This window comes from Bos indicus, chromosome 1 (genome assembly GCF_029378745.1).
Source record: "Bos indicus isolate NIAB-ARS_2022 breed Sahiwal x Tharparkar chromosome 1, NIAB-ARS_B.indTharparkar_mat_pri_1.0, whole genome shotgun sequence".
Taxonomy (NCBI): Eukaryota; Metazoa; Chordata; class Mammalia; order Artiodactyla; family Bovidae; genus Bos; species Bos indicus.
The window spans coordinates 128,478,279-128,495,662 of NC_091760.1; positions in this window are offsets into that span (position 1 = coordinate 128,478,279).

The following is a 17,384-nucleotide window of genomic DNA, read 5'->3' on the forward strand; positions in this document are numbered from 1 at the left end:
GAACTCAGGCCCCATCAAAAAGGGAATGACCCTACTTGTTCAAGGCTACGTCCAAGACTATGCGTCTAGACAGAGGCCATCGCAGCCTACAGACTGATGTTTTTTTATTGTCCTTCACAGTGTTGATCTATGCAGTGTTTCAAAATAGTTGTGGACATTAAAACTTTTTTTTTGTTTCCAGAATTTTGGCACATATTTTCAGTTAAAATCAGAAGAAAATGGAGACCAGTCTTAAAGTTCCCCCGAGGAGACAAACTCAGTTTAGTCATTAATTTAGCCTAATTACCAGTTATTGCAGAGACACTGCCTTCTGACTATATGAGCTGTTTTTTGACAGTGTACTCCCAGAGCCTCATTCCAGGTTGGGTTTGAGTGCTCCCAGTTCACAAACTGTCTTTTTGATGGTGTACAATAATTTTTAAAAACTAATTATTACTTTTGTGTTCTTTGGTTTTATTTTGGCTTTTTCTGAACTGTTGGCACAGGCAACCCTAAGTTTACAGTGCTGCATGGCATTAATCGAGTGATATAATGACTATTAGAGAAAATTTGACAATGGCAATGGACATTCAAGAGCAAGTTACTTTCCTCATGGTTCAGTGGCTAAGACTCCACACACCCAAGGCGGGGGCTCTGGGTTTGATTCCTGGTCAGAGCTGGATCCCACATGTTGCCACTAAAGATCCAAATGCTGCAATGAAGACTGTAGATCCTTCATGCTGCCAACTAAGACTGGCACAGCCAGATAAATAAACAAATAAAAAGAGCAAGTTATTGTAATTTTCCTAAAGCAAGAATTATCTCTACAACACCCTGACATGGCCATATGTTTTATGCTTTAGGAATTCCAGCAATAGTGAAGACATTATTTTTTATTTACTTGCAATTTTTATTATAAAATTTTTCATACAAACAAAACCACATGCACACAATAAGTTATGTAGAATAATAAAATAAACAGCCTTGTCTCCACCATTTATCTTAAGAACATTACCAATGATTCTGAAAGTCACCTGTGTTCTATCCTGTTGAAACCTCTCTCTCCCCACCGAGGGTAAACATCATTTGTTTTCTTTACCATTCCCTTGCTAAACTTAGATAGTCTGAGAATTATTCTAATAATTTGTTTATTATCATTTTGGGTTTTTCTAGGTAGAGAATTGTGGCATTTAGCTGTTATTTGTTCCTTTCCATTTCTTATATCTCAATTTCTTTTTCGTGAATTACTGTATTGATCAGGTTCTCTGATTTGATGTTACTGAGATATGGTAATGGTAAGAGTATTCTTATTTTATTTCTGATTTTTAAAAAATGTTTGTTTCATTATTTTTCACAAAATATTTCTTTAATTAGTCGTGCTGGGTCTTAGTTTCAGCATACAGGATCTTTTTTAGTTGTGGCATTCAAACTCCTAGTTGCGGCATGTGGGATCTAGTTCCATGAACAGATATGGAACCCAAGACCCTTATTGCAAGCACAGAGTCTTAGCCACTGGACTCCCAGGGAAGTCCCAAAATGTTTGTTTCATTATTAACTATGGTGTTTGTTGTAGGTTTTGATAGACAGGCTTAAAGAAATTCCTTTCTATTCCTAGTTTGCTAAGAAACCAATTATGAATGGGTGATGAATGTATCAAATGAGCTTTTTCTGCAATTATTAGGTGATAAGATATTTTACTCTTTATTACAGAACATACACAAAAATAGAGAATGTTATAATGAATCCTATGACTCATCACCCAAATTCAACAATGATCAGTTTCCTACCAGTCTTGTACCATTCTTCTACTTTAAAAAATTGTTTTGAGTATTTGAAAATAATCCCCAGGCATCATATCTTTTAATATGTAAGTACAGTAGTGTGTTCTTCTAACAGAAAAAGACTTTTAAGAAGCATAGCCATAAGACCCATGATTAGCCTGCACCCTCATAATAATAGTGTGTGCATTAATCTCTCAGTCATGTCTGACTCTTTGCAACCCCATGGACTGAAGCCTTCCAGGCTACTCTATCCATGGAATTTTCCAGGCAAGAATACTGGAGTGGGTTGCCATTACTTACTCCAGGGACTCTTCCTGACTCAGGGACTGAACCTGGTCTCTTGCATTGCAGATAGATTCTTTACTATCTGGTAATGGCTATGGTTTTTCCTGTGGTCATGTATGGATGTGAGAGTTGGACTGTGAAGAAGGCTGAGCACCAAAGAATTGATGCTTTTGAACTGTGGTGTTGGAGAAGACTCTTGAGAGTCCCTTGGACTGCAAGGAGATCCAACCAGTTCATTCTGAAGGAGATCAGCCCTGGGATTTCTTTGGAAGGAATGATGCTAAAGCTGAAACTCCAGTACTTTGGCCACCTCATGCGAAGAGTTGACTCATTGGAAAAGACTCTGATGCTGGGAGGGATTGGGGGCAGGAGGAGAAGGGGACGACAGAGGATGAGATGGCTGGATGGCATCACCGACTCGATGGACGTGAGTCTGGGTGAACTCCGGGAGTTGGTGATGGACAGGGAGGCCTGGCATGCTGCAATTCATGGGCTTGCAAAGAGTCGGACACGACTGAGTGACTGAACTGAACTGAACTGAATGAAAGTGAAAGTGAAAGTCACTCAAAGTCTGACTCTTTTTGCGACCCCATGGACTATCAAGATGGTGGAGTAGAAGAACGTGCACTCTCTTTCTCCTGTGAGAACTCCAAAATTACAACTCACTGCTGAACAACCATCAACAGGAAAATGTTGGATCCCACTGAAAAAGGATACTCCACATGCAAGGGCAAAGGAGAAGCCCCAGCAAGATGGTAGGAGGGGTGAAATTGTGTTTAGAATCAAACTCCATATCTGCCAGAGAAGATTGGAGGGCTCAAATAAAACCTTGTGCACACCAGGAGACCCCACAGAGACTGAGTCAGACCTGCCTTTGAGAGTTTGAGTGTTTTCTGTGGAGGTACGGGTCAGCAGTAGCCTGCCACAGGGGCAGGGGCTTTGGGTGCAGCAGACCTGGGTGTGGCATAAGCCCTTTTGTAGGAGGTCACCATTAACCCCACCATAGAGCCACCAGAACTTACACAGGACTGGCGAAACAGACTCGTGGAGGGCACAAACAAAACTTTGTGCATGCCAGGATCCAGGAGAAAGGAGCAGTGACCCCAAAAGAAACTGACCCAGACTTGCTTGTGAGTGTCCAGCAATTTCCCTCTGGCTGAGGTGTGGGTCAGCAGTGGCCTGCTGAAGGGTCAGGAGCTCTGAGTGCGGCAGTGCATGAATGGGACCTTTTGATGGAGGTTGCCATTATCTTCATTACCTCCACCATAGTTTCACTTCAGTTCAGTTCAGTCGCTCAGTTGTGTCCCACTCTTTGCAACCCCATGAATCGCAGCACGCCAGGACTCCCTGTCCATCACCAACTCCCAGAGTTCACTCAGACTCACGTCCATCGAGTCGGTGATGCCATCCAGCCATCTCATCCTCTGTCGTCCCCTTCTCCTCCTGCCCCCAATCCCTCCCAGCATCAGAGTCTTTTCCAATGAGTCAACTCTTCGCATGAGGTGGCCAAAGAACTGGAGTTTCAGCTTTAGCATCATTCCTTCCAAAAGAAATCCCAGGACTGATCTCTTTCAGAATGAACTGGTTGGATCTCCTTGCAGTCCAAGGGACTCTCAAGAGTCTTCCCCAACACCATAGTTCAAAAGCATCAATTCTTCAGCGCTCAGCCTTCTTCACAGTCCAACTCTCATATCCATACATGACCACTGGAAAAACCATAGCCTTGACTAGACAGACTTTGTTGGCAAAGTAATGTCTCTGCTTTTGAATATGCTATTTAGGTTGGTCATAACTTTCCTTCCAAGGAATAAGCATCTTTTAATTTCATGGCTGCAGTCACCATCTGCAGTGATTTTGCTGCTGCTGCGTCACTTTAGTCGTGTCTGACTCTGTGTGACCCCATAGACGGCAGCCCACCAGGCTTCCCTGTCCCTGGGATTCTCCAGGCAAGAACACTGGAGTGGGTTGCCATTCCCTTCTCCAATGCATGAAAGTGAAAAGTGAAAGTGAAGTCGCTCAGTCGTGTTTGACTCTAGTGACCCCATGGACTGCAGCCTACCAGGCTCCTCTGTCCATGGGATTTTTAGGAAAAAGTACTGGAGTGGGGTGCCATTGCCTTCTCCGGCAGTTATTTTGGAGCCCCCCCCCCCCAAATAAAGTCTGACACTGTTTCCACTGTTTCCCCATCTATTTGCCTTGAAATGATGGGACCAGATGCCATGATCTTCGTTTTCTAGATGTTGAGCTCTAAGCCAACTTTTCCACTCTCCTCTTTCACTTTCATCAAGAGGCTTTTTAGTTCCTCTTCACTTTCTACCATAAGGGTGGTGTCATCTGTATATCTGAGGTTATTGATATTTCTCCCGGCAATCTTGATTCTAGCTTGTGTTTCTTCCAGCCCAGCGTTTCTCATGGTGTACTCTGCATATAAGTTAAATAAGCAGGGTGACAGTATACAACCTTGAAGTACTCCTTTTCCTATTTGGAACCAGTCTATTGTTCCATGTCCAGTTCTAACTGTTGTTTCCTGACCTGCATATAGCTTTCTCAAGAGGCAGGTCAGGTGGTCTGGTATTCCCATCTCTTTAGAATTTTCCACAGTTTATTGTGATCCATATAGTCAACAGCTTTGGCATAGTCAATAAAGCAGAAGTAGATGTTTTTCTGGAACTCTCTTGCTTTTTCCATGATCCAGCAGATGTTGGCAATTTGATCTCTGGTTCCTCTGCCTTTTCTAAAACCAGCTTGAACATCTGGAAGTTCACAGTTCACGTATTGCTGAAGCCTGGCTTGGAGAATTTTGAGCATTACTTTATTAGCGTGTGAGATGAGTGCAATTGTGCAGTAGTTTGAGCATTCTTTGGCATTGCCTTTCTTTGGGATTGGAATGAAAACTGACCTTTTCCATTTCTGTGGCCACTGCTGAGTTTTCCAAATTTGCTGGCATATTGAGTGCAGCACTTTCAGAGTATCATCTTTCAGGATTTGAAATAGCTCAACTGGAATTCCATCACCTCCACTAGCTTTGTTTGTAGTGATGCTTTCTAAGGCCCACTTGACTTAGTTTGGTCTCAGGTAAAACAACAGGGAGGGGACACAGCCCCAGCCTTCAACAGAAAGTTGGATTAAAGATTTACTGAGCATGGCCCCGCCCATCAGAACAAGACCTAATTCCCCCCACAGTCAGTCTCTCCCATGGGGAAGCTTCTATAAACCTCTTATCCTCATCCATCACAGGGCAGACAGAATGAAAACACAGTCACAGAAAACTAATCAAACTGGTCACATGGACCACAGCCTTGTCTAACTCAATGAAATTATGAGCCATGCCATGTAGGGCCACCCAAAACAGATGGGTCATGGTGGGGAGTTCTGACAAAACGTAGTCCATTGGAGAAGGGAATGGCAAACCACTTCAGCATTCTTGCCTTGAGAACCCCATGAACAGTATGAAAAGGCAAAAAGATATGACACTGAAAGATGGACTCCCCAGCTCTGTAGGTGCCCAGTATGCTACTGGAGACGAGTGGAGAAATAACTCCAGAAAGAATGAAGAGATGGAGCAAAAGCAAAATCAACGCCCAGTTGTGGATGTGAATGGTGATGGAAGTAAAGTCCAATGCTGCAAAGAACAGTACTGAATAGGAACCTGGATCATGAATCAAGGTAAATTGGGAGTGGTCAAACAGGAGATGGCAAGAGTGAACATCAACCATTTAGGCATCAGTAAACTAAAATGGACTGTAATGGATGAATTGAACTCAGATGACCATTATATCTAGTATTGTGGGCAAGAATCCCTTAGAAGAAATGGAATAGCCCTTGTAGTCAACAAAAGTCTGAAATGCAGTACTTGGGTGGAATCTCAAAAATGACAGAATGATCTCTGTTTGTTTCCAAAGCAAACCATTCAATATTACAGTAATCCAAGTCAATGCCCCAACCAATAAGGCTGAAGAAGCTGAAGTTGAATGATTCTATGAAGACCTACAAGACTTTCTAGAACTAACACCCCCAAAAGATGTCCTTTACATTATAAGGGACTGGAATGCAAAAGTAGGAAGTCAAGAAACACCTGGAGTAACAGGAAAATTTGCCCTTGGAGTACAGAATGAAGCAGGGCAAAGACTAACAGAGTTCTGCCAAGGGAATGCACTAGTCATAGCAAACACCCTCTTCCAACAACATAAGAGGCGACTCTACACATGGACATCACCAGATGGTCAATATTAAAATCAGATTGATTATATTCTCTGCAGCTGAAGATGTAGAAGCTCTGTACAGTCAGCAAAAACAAGACTGGGAGCTGACTGTGGCTCAGACCATGAACTCCTTATTGCCAAATTCAGACTTAAATTGAAGAAAGTAGGGAAAACCACTAGACCATTCAGGTATGACCTAAATCAAATCCCTTAGTATTATACAGTAGAAGTGACAATAGATTTAAGGTATTAGATCTGATAGACAGAGTGCCTGAAAACTATGGCTGAGGTTCGTGATGTGTACAGGAGGCAGTGATCAAAACCACCCCCAAGAAAAAGGCATGCAAAAAGGCAGAATGGTTGTCTGAGGAGGCCTTACAAATAGCTGAGAAAAGAGAAGCTAAAGGCAAAGGAGAAAAGGAATGATATATTCATCTGAATGCAGAGTTTCAAAGAATGGCAATGAGAAATAAGAAAGCCTTCTTAAATGATCAGTTCAGAGAAATAGAGGAAAACAATAGAATGGGAAAGACCAGAAATCTCTTTGAGAAAATTAGATACCAAGTGAACATTTCATGCAAAGATGGACAAAATAAAGGACAGAAACAGTGATGGACCTAACAGAAGCAGAAGATATTAAGAAGAGGTGGCAAGAATACACAGAAGAACTATACAAAAAAGATCTTCATGACCCAGATAACCACGATGGTGTGATCACTCACCTAGAGCCAGACATCCTGGAATGGGAAGTCAACTGGGCCTTAGGATGCATCACTATGAACAAAGTTAGTGAAGGTGATGGAATTCCAGCTGAGCTATTTCAAAGTCTAAAAGATGATGCTGTGAAAGTGCTGCACTCAATATGCCAGCAAATTTGGAAAACTCAGCACTGGCCACAGGACTGGAAAAGGTCAGTTTTCATTCCAATCCCAAAGAAAGGCAATGCCAAATAATGTTCAAACTACAGTGCAATTGCACTCATCTCACACACTAGCAAAGTAATGCTCCTCATGGTTAGATTCAAGTAATGCATTTCTTTGAAGGAGCACTGCAAAGTACTGTTAGCTTGTCAGTGCATAATATTAAAAGTCAATTGATGATAATTTGTTATGTCAACTTTGAGCCCTTGGTTAAGGTGATGTCCAGTAGTTTTCTCCACTGTAAAGTTACTATTTTACTTTCTGTATTAAGTAAGTAATTTGTGGGAGGTACTTTGAAATGGTGGAACTATTCTATTTCTCATCAAACTTTCACATGTGAGTTGCAGCATTCGTTGTTGACACTTGCGTGCATCAATCATTACAATGATGGTTGCAAAGTAGTAATTTCTCTAGCACCTTCATTTCTTTTTCATTTATTGGTTGGCATTCTCTTTAAGGAAGAGTTCTTTCTTCTACTGTTATTTATCTTAGTCCTTTCAAATCTCATCAGCTTCCATAGTTTTTTTTTTTTTTAGTTTGTAGTTATCACTTATTTGTTCTTCCTCCTTTACTGGTCCAATCTTACCAGAACTTTCTGTATTTTATTAGAATTTTCAGAGACCAACTTCTTGATTTGTTGACTGCCTTAGGTTTGGTTCCTGCAGAAGCAGACCATCTGTGGCTTGCAAATAATGGTCCTGGCAATTTAAAGGCAAACCCATAGTCAGAATATGTATCATTTATAGTAAAGATGAATTGTCATCTCCTTCAGGGTAGAAGAGATCTAAGGTAATGAACTTGACAACCAATGGCTATTGTATGTCCTTGAGGGGTTTTACCATATCAGGGGCTCAGTATTGCTCTGTATTGCTGATGGTCAGGCATTTAGCAGAAGTGGTAGCTAGACCAGCCTTGGGGAGAGGCAGCTCATCATGTCAGGCCACCATGACTAACTTATTCCTTCATAAAACCCTTTGCAGAGATTGAGGTCATTGAGGACAGAGTGCACTGGCATTCACTGGATGGATCGTCATATCCATCTGCTTATTCAGTGTTTCTTCTGCCACTCACACTTTCTGGAGAATGTTGATGTGGGGCAGAAAGATCCATACTCTATGTGCCCATTTACAGACTCCATCCACACAGCTCATCCTCATACATTATTTCCAGTCTTCTAGTCTTGACCATTCCAAGTCCTTGACCAAGCAGCCAAACCATTTGTCATTATCTGCAAGTCTTTGTGTATCCTTAGCTCAGGCTATCTCTTCTCCCACATGAAATAGATGATTGATTGTACTTAATTTTTTAAAAATAATTTTATTTATTTATTGGCTGTGCTGAATCTTTACCACTGTGCAGCTTTTTTCTAGTAGTGGTGAGCGAGGGCTGCTCTCTAGTGGCACTGCATGGGCTTCTCATTGCAGTGGCTTCTCTTGTTGAGAAGCACAGGCTCTAGGGTGAGGTTTCAGTAGTTGCAGCTTGTGGGTTCTACAGCACAGGCTCAATAGTTGTGGCCCTTGGGCTTAGTTACTCTGCAGCATGTGAGATCTTCCTGGGTCAGGGAAGGCAGGCAGGTCCTTTACCACTGAGCCACCAGGGAAGCCCCCTGATTGTACTTTAAACACTGCCCACTGGGAGGCTTTTCCCTTACCACTCTTTTTCAGGGCCATTCTGTGTAGTAGCAGTCCATTTTTAGTTTATACCAACATGTTATGTGGGAGAAGGCAATGGCACCCCACTCCAGTACTCTTGCTTGGAAAATCCCATGGATGGAGGAGCCTGGTGCGCTGCAGTCCATGGGGTCGCTAGGAGTCGGACACGACTGAGCGACTTCACTTTCACTTCTCACTTTCATGCACTGGGGAAGGAAATGGCAACCCACTCTAGTGTTCTTGCCTGGAGAATCCCAGGGACGGGGGAGCCTGGTGGGCTGCCATCTATGGGGTCGCACAGAGTCAGACACGACTGAAGCAACTTAGCAGCAGCAGCAGCAAGGCATCTGTGCAAGAGAGGTAGGGTATGGGACCTGTTCGTACAATTTTCTTGTTTCCTCCATACCTGCTTAAGCCTGACTCCAAATGTATTATTTTCATTAGATGACAGATTGCAATTGTGCCTGTCTCAGTTTATGTTTGGTGGGTCTGACAATCGCCCCAGTTTATGATGTTCTATGGTCAGACATTCAGTTTCCCGCAGGGACTGGTACTGAGCCAGAGCTGTTTTTTGAATGGCACATAGTTATCTGCTGTAGACAGCATGGCTTGGCTCCAGAACCTTAGGGGTCTGGGCTGCAACTCTCATTCATGGTCTTGTCATAGACTCCGTGGGGCGTCCCTAACTACCGCAGATGCTCTAGCATCATTGGATCTGCCAGACCGTATGCCCAAGCTTGTACTACAGTCTGAATCCACTGCAAAGTTCCTTCTTGCTCTTGACCCTCTCAAAACTGGCAGCCTTCCATGTTACCTGCAAGGGGTTCAGGCAGTATTCCCAGTACAATATATGCTATCTCCAAAACCTGAAACAAGTGTGTTTCTTTCTTAGTAACAGGTGGCACAAATTACAGTAACTTGTCCTTTATTTTGGAGAGGATGTTTGGCATATTCCAGACCGTGGACCCCTGAAAACTTCACTGGCTAAGCAGGTCTCCCAACCTTTGTTACGGTTTATCCCCCACTCCCTGGTATGAATGATTATTTCCAGGATATTCAGAGTGCTTGTTACTTCCTAGTCTCCGTGTCCAATTAATGTGATGTCATCAATATAATGGACCAATCTTGATCCAGATCCAGATCCCTTTAGGTTATATTGTGACAGAGCAGGAGAGTTAATACAGCTGAGGAACAAGACTGTAAATGTACACTGCTGTCCATTCCAAGTGAAGGGGAGGAAATTTGATCATCCTGATGAGGCCAGATCAGTAGATGTGTTCATCTGTAGGCTGTGTTCATCTGTTCTAATAAAGACACTGTATCTGGCATTGAAGCTGCAAAGGTGGCTGCCTGTAGCTACGTTTATATTAGTCTACCATCACCGTCTATCATCCATCTGGTTTTGCAGGGATTATATCAGTGAGTTAAAAGGGGATGTGTGTACCTCTCAGTCTTAGAGAATGGCAGTAATCTCTGTCATTCTGCCTGCCATTTGGGGGCCCTGGCCTCAGTATCACCTCACAACTTGCATACTTGTATACCTCACAACTTGTATTGCACAGTAAAGTTCTGAGTATTTCCCTTGCTCCAGTGTACAGCTACTCTAATAAATGGCTGGAAGTCCCTTTGGGGGAAGAATTGGGAGATATACTACTATACTTTGTGAAAATTAATAAGAGGAAAGCTTAACTAAACTTGGAGTTGGGAAGGTCTGTAGAGAGAGCTCTCATGCCCCCTTACTGACTCATTATCAGTTATTCCAAACAGGAAGATTTCACTTACCCCAACAGGAAGATGTCACTTACTGACCTCAAAGGGAAGAGTGGTATCTTGCACTCCCAAGTAGGAAGTGCAATTACTTTACTTGTCCAGTAGGAGGAAGGAAGACTTCTTTCTTGCCCAGCAACAAGTGCAGCCAATGAAAAACACTGCAGCTCAGTCAATGAGAAGCTGTTTCACCTGAACTTTTACTTTCCTCCAGTGAACTTTCTTTTTTTTTTTTTTTTTTTTGACTGATGACTTCCTTGTTCCAAAAGCCTGTTATATGTATCCCTTGGAGCACCAATTTGTTTGCCAGATGAGACATTGCCCGATTCATGAGTCATTTAGTAAATCCAATTAGATCTTCAAATTTACTCAGTTAAATTTTGTGTTTTAACAAAACTGTTGTGCAGACTTCTGTAGGATCTGGCTCCCCTTTTATAGACTGGCTCTGGTTTGAGCAGCATCTGCCTTCTGCTAACAGTTATTGATCAATTTTGGTTATACAGTCATCCCTTGGTATCTGCAAAAGATTGGTTTCAGGACACCTATCCTGGAACAAAATCCATGAATCCCAAGTCCCTTAAGTCAGCCTTTATATTTGTGGATTTTGTATCCATGGAAAGGGAGGATTGACTGTGTAACTGAAGCACGGATGCTCACTTGCTTCTGTCATGTCTGACTCTTTGCGACTCTTTTGGACTGTAGACTGCCAGGTTCCTCTGTCCATGGGATTCTTCAGGCAAGAATACTGGAGTGGGTTGCCATACCTCTTCAGGGGATCTTCTTGACTCAGGGATTGAACCTGAGTCTCCTGTGTCTCCTGCATCAGCAGGCATATTCTTTACTGCTGAACCACTGGGGAAGCCCAAGAGAAGCACAGATCCTTGTTATTAGTGGTTTACTTACTTTATTACTTAATATAGCAAAGCCAAAAATTAATTACTTATCTTTCCTCCTAAATCTTAGTTTATTCTAACATCAATCGTGTTAATTCCTCTTACTTCTAATTTTGTTTGGTATTTTAAATCATTTTGTATTATTATGTTAACCCCACAGATTATATAGTACTTATTATTCTTTTATATGATTGACACTTGTTTAGATTTACCCATGTATTTCCTAATTTCTTGACTCACCATCTCTTCCAGCATATCAGACCTTCCTTCTAGAATCACTTTTCTTTTTCCTAAAGTACATTGTTTGTAAATATTTTTGTGAGGCTCTTTTGGGAAGGAATTATCACATTTTTATTTGTCTGACAACACTTTTACCACCTCTTTTTTTTCATGAACTTTTATATTGAATGATAACATACAGTAAAGTGAACAATATTAAGTATATAGCTCGATGAATTGTTTTCTTTTTTTTAAAAATAAATTTATTCATTTTAATTGGAGGCTAATTACTTTACAATATTGTAGTGGTTTTGGCATACATTGACATGAATCAGCCATGGGTGTACATGTGTTCCCCATCCTGAACCCCACTCCCACCTCCCACCATCCCATCCCTCTGGGTAATCCCAGTGCACCAGCCCTGAGCACCCTGTCCCATGCATCAAACCTGGACTGGTGATCCATTTCACATATGATATTATACATGTTTCAATGCCATTCTCCCAAATTGTCCCACCCTCGCCCTCTCCCACAGAGTCCAAAAGACTGTTCTGTACATCTGTGTCTCTTTTGCTGTCTCGCATATAGGGTCATCGTTACCATCTTTCTAAATTCCATATATATGTGTTAGTATACTGTACTGATGTTTTTCTTTCTGGCTTACTTCACTCTGTATAATAGGCTCCAGTTTCATCCACCTCATTAGAACTGATTCAAATGTATTTGGTGAATTATTTTCAAGGGTCATTCAGCTTCCTGAAGCCTCTCCCCATAGTCTTCCACCGTTACCCACCCCAAAGGCTTCCACCACTTTTCTCACTTTTATTGCCATCTGTTCTCAAATTTTATATGAATGGGATCATATGTTAGGTGATGGTTTGTTTCTGGTCTCCTTCATTAATCATGATGTCTGTGAGATTCATCTGTGTTGTGTATAGCAGTGGTTCATTATCTTTTTGTATTTTTCATGTTTGTCCCCTGAACATTCAGCTGTTTCTCTTGGGTCACTATTTTCCTGTAGTTGGTCAGTGCCCATCTTTAGACGCGGCTTGGGGCTCCACCTGTGTTCTGACTTGGAGATGAGGGAGGTATTTTTCTTGTCAGAAGTTGGACTGCATACTTCCTCTACACAGAATCCATCCTCCTCATGTTCTTCTTCACCTTAGGTTAGTGGACACTCAACTCCTTTCCAGATAGACAATTTTCCTTCAAAACTGTTGGCTGACTTATTTTATTTCTGTAGACCTGAGTATATGTCTTTATATTTACTCTTGCTGAAATTCATCATTTATTTTCTTTTTGAACCATCTTTTCCTCCTGGAGAGAAGCACAGAGCCTTGATTTGAGTTTGGGCCTGGGAGGAAGGAGGAGCCAAAGAGCAGTGAAGTCGGGCAGCACAGGTTCCACCTTCAGTGATGTGACAGAGAGTGAGTTACTTAACTTTACTGAGCCTCAGCCCCCTTGTTTATAAAATTTAAACTCAAAGAGGTCTGTGTTGTTAATCCCCATGTCCTCAGTGCCTGGCGTGGTGTCTGACACATAGTACTAAGTGAATGCTAGTTGACTATATGGAAGAATATGGTAATACTACCTACTTTGCAGAGGTTGTGAGGTTTAGATAGGATATATATCAAGTGCCTAACACAGGGGCTAGGGCTGACAGTGGAAGAGCAGAGAGGGGAGGCAGCCAACTTCCTGGGGTTTGTAGGAAAGAGGAAAAGAGAGCAAGGAGTAGTCCTGCCTGGGATGCAGTAGAGGGACTGTGTGCATTCCCTCATGTTTTGAAAGAAACCAGCCAGTCTTTCCAGCAGAGGCAACGGAGCTGGTGGGGGTGATAGCTGTAGGTCACATGCTGTTTTTCTAACACCACCCTATCTCTAACTCCCATTATAGTTCTCTTGATACAATCGATCTTTTATTTCCCTCACAATTGTAAGGTAGTATTTCCATTTTATGAATGTTAAAAACAAAGCTCAGAGAAGTGAAATGATTTTGAACTCATGACTCATATGAATGCTTTCTTCTCCCCTTTTCGAATGAAATTCTAACAATGTTCTTCCTATAATAAGTGCTGCTCTAATTTGGTCTTATATAACTTCAAGGGGGGCTTCTCAGGTGGCACTAGTGGTAAAGAAACTGCTTGCCAATGCAGGAGACACAAGAGACTTGGGTTCGATCCCTGGGGCGGGAAGATCTCCTTGAGGAGAGTATGGCAACCCACTCCAGTATTATTTTTTTTATACATTTATTTATTTTAATTGGAGGCTAATTACTTTACAACACTGTAGTGGTTTTGCCATACATTGACATGAATCAGCCGTGGGTATACATGTGTTCCCCATCCTGAACCCTCCTCCCACCTCCCTCCCCATCCCATCCCTCAGGGTCATCCCAGTGCACCAGCCCTGAGCACCCTATCTCATGCATCAAACCTGGACTGGCGATCTGTTTCACATATGATAATATGCATGTTTCAATGCTGTTCTCTCAAATCATCCCACCCTTGCCTTCTTCCACAGAGTCCAGAAGTTTGTTCTTCAGATCTATGTCTCTTTTGCTATCTCGCATATAGGGTTATCATTACCATCTTTCTAAATTCCATATATATGAGTTAATATACTGTATTGGTGTTTCTCTTTCTGACTTACTTCACTATATAATAGGCTCCAGTTTCATCCACCTCATTAGAACGGATTCAAATGCATTCTTTTTAATAGCTGAGTAATATTCCATTGTGTACATGTGCCACAGCTTTCTTATCCATTCATCTGCCGATGGACATCTAGGTTGCTTCCATGTCTTGGCTATTATTACTTTTGTTGCAGTGGTAAATGGAATTGTTTCCTTAATTTCTCTTGTCTTGTTCCTGACTTTAGGGGAAATGCTTTCAGTTTTTCACTATTGAGGATAATGTTTGCTGTGGGTTTATCATATATGGCTTTTATTATGTTGAGGTATGTTCCTTCTATGTCTGTTTTCTGGAGGGTTTTTATCATAAATGGATGTTGAATTTTGTTAGAGGCTTTCTCTGCATCTATTGAGATAATCATATGGTTTTTATCTTTCAATTTGTTAATGTGGCATATCACATTGACTGATTTGTGAATGTTGAAGAATCCTTGCATCCCTGGGATAAAGCACACTTGGTCATGATGTATGATATTTTTAATATGTTGTTGGATTCTGTTTGCTAAAATTTTGTTAAGGAATTTGGCATCTATGTTCATCAGTGATATTGGCCTGTAGTTTTCTTTTTTTGTGGCATCTTTGTCTGGTTTTGGTATTAGGGTGATGGTGGCCTTATCAAATGAGTTTGGAAATTTACCTTCCTCTGCAATTTTCTGGAAGGATAATATGTTAGCTTTTCTCTAGGTGTTAGCTCTTCTCTAAATTTTTGGTAGAATTCAGCCGTGAAGCCATCTGGTCCTAGGATTTTGTTTGTTGGAAGATTTCTGATTACAGTTTTGATTTCCATGCTTGTGATGGGTCTGTTAAGATTTTCTCTTTCTTCCTGGTTCAGTTTTGGAAAGTTATACTTTTCTAAGAATTTGTCCATTTCTTCCAAGTTGTCCATTTTATTGGCATATAGTTGCTAATAGTAGTCTCTTATGATCCTTAATATTTTTGTGTTGTCTGTTGTGATTTCTCCATTTTCATTTCTAATTTTGTTGATTTGATTCCCCCTCCCCTTTTTTTTCCTTGATGAGTCTGGCTAATGGTTTGTCTATTTTATTTATCTTCTCAAAGAACCAGCTTTTAGCTTTGTTGATTTTTGCTATGGTCCCCTTTGTTTCTTTTTCATTTATTTCTGCCCTAATTTTTATGATTTCTTTCCTTCTACTAACCCTGGGGTTCTTCATTTCTTCTTTTCCCAGTTGCTTTAGGTGTACAGTTAGATTATTTATTTGATTTTCCTCTTGTTTCTTGAGGTAAGCTTGTATTGCTATGAATCTTCCCCTTAGCACTGGTTTTACTGAATCCCATAGGTTTTGGGTTGTTATGTTTTCATTCATTTCTATGCATATTTTGATTTCTTTTTTGCTTTCTTCTGTGATTTGTTGGTTATTCAGAAGCGTGTTGTTTAGCCTCCATATGTTTGTATTTTTAATAGTTTTTTTTTTTTTCCTGTAGTTGACATCTAATCTTACCTCACTGTGATCAGAAAAGATGTTTGGAATTATTTCATTTTTTTTGAATTTACCAAAGCTAGATTTATGGCCCAGGATGTGATCTATCCTAGAGAAGGTTCTCTATGCACTTGAGAAAAAGGTGTAAAGTAATTCATTGTTTTGGGGTGAAATGTCCTATAGATATCAGTTAGGTCTAACTGGTCCATTGAATCATTTAAAGTTTGTGTTTCCTTGTTAATTTTTTTTTAGTTGATCTATCCATACGTGTGAGTGGGGTATTAAAGTCTCCCACTATTATTGTGTTATTGTTAATTTCCCCTTTCATACTTGTTATCATTTGCCTTACATATTGCAGTGCTCCTATGTTGGGTGCATATATATTTATAATTGTTATATCTTCTTCTTGGAGTGATCCTTTGATCATTATGTAATGTCCTTCTTTGTCTCTTTTCATGGCCTTTATTTCAAAGTCTATTTTATCTGGTATGAGTATTGCTACTCCTGCTTTCTTTTGGTCCCTATTTGCATGGAATATCTTTTTCCAGCCCTTCACTTTCAGTCTGTATATGTCCCTTGTTTTGAGGTGGGTCTCTTGTAGACAACATATATAGGGGTCTTGTTTTTGTATCCATTCAGCCAGTCTTTGTCTTTTGGTTGGGACATTCAACCCATTTACATTTAAGGTAATTATTGTTAAGTATGATCCCATTGCCATTTAATTTGTTGTTTTGGGTTCAAGTTTATAAGCCTTTTCTGTGTTTCTTGTCTAGAGAAGATCCTTTAGCATTTGTTGAAGAGCTGGTTTGGTGGTGCTGAATTCTCTCAGCTTTTGCTTGTCTGTAAAGCTTTCGATTTCTCCTTCATATTTGAATGAGATCCTTGCTGGGTACAGTAATCTGAGTTGTAGGTTTTTCTTTCATCATGTTAAGTATGTCCTGCCATTCCCTTCTGGCCTGAAGAGTTTCTATTGAAAGATCAGCTGTTATCCTTATGGGAATCCCCTTGTGTGTTATTTGTTGTTTTTCCCTTGCTGCTTTTAACATTTGTTTTTTTGTGCTTGATCTTGATTAATATGTGTCTTGGGGTGTTTTGCCTTGGGTTTATCCTGTTTGGGACTCTCTGGGTTCTTAGACTTGGGTGGCTATTTCCTTCCCCATTTTAGGAAAGTTTTCAACTATTATTTCCTTGAGTATTTTCTCATGGTCTTTCTTTTTGTCTTCTTCTGGAACTCCTATGGTTCAAATGTTGGGGTGTTTGACATTGTCCCAGAGGTCTCTGAAATTGTCCTCATTTCTTTTAACTCTTTTTTCTTTTTCCTCTGTGCTTCATTTATTTCCACCATTCTATCTTCCACCTCGATTATCCTATCTTCTGCCTCTGTTATTCTACTGTTGGTTCCCTCCAGAGTGTTTTTGAGCTCAGTTATTGCATTATTCATTATTGATTGACTCTTTTTTATTTCTTCTAGGTCCTTGTTAAACATTTCTTGCATCTTCTCAATCCTTCTCTCCAGACTATTTGTCTGTAATTCCATTTTGTTTTCAAGATTTTGGATC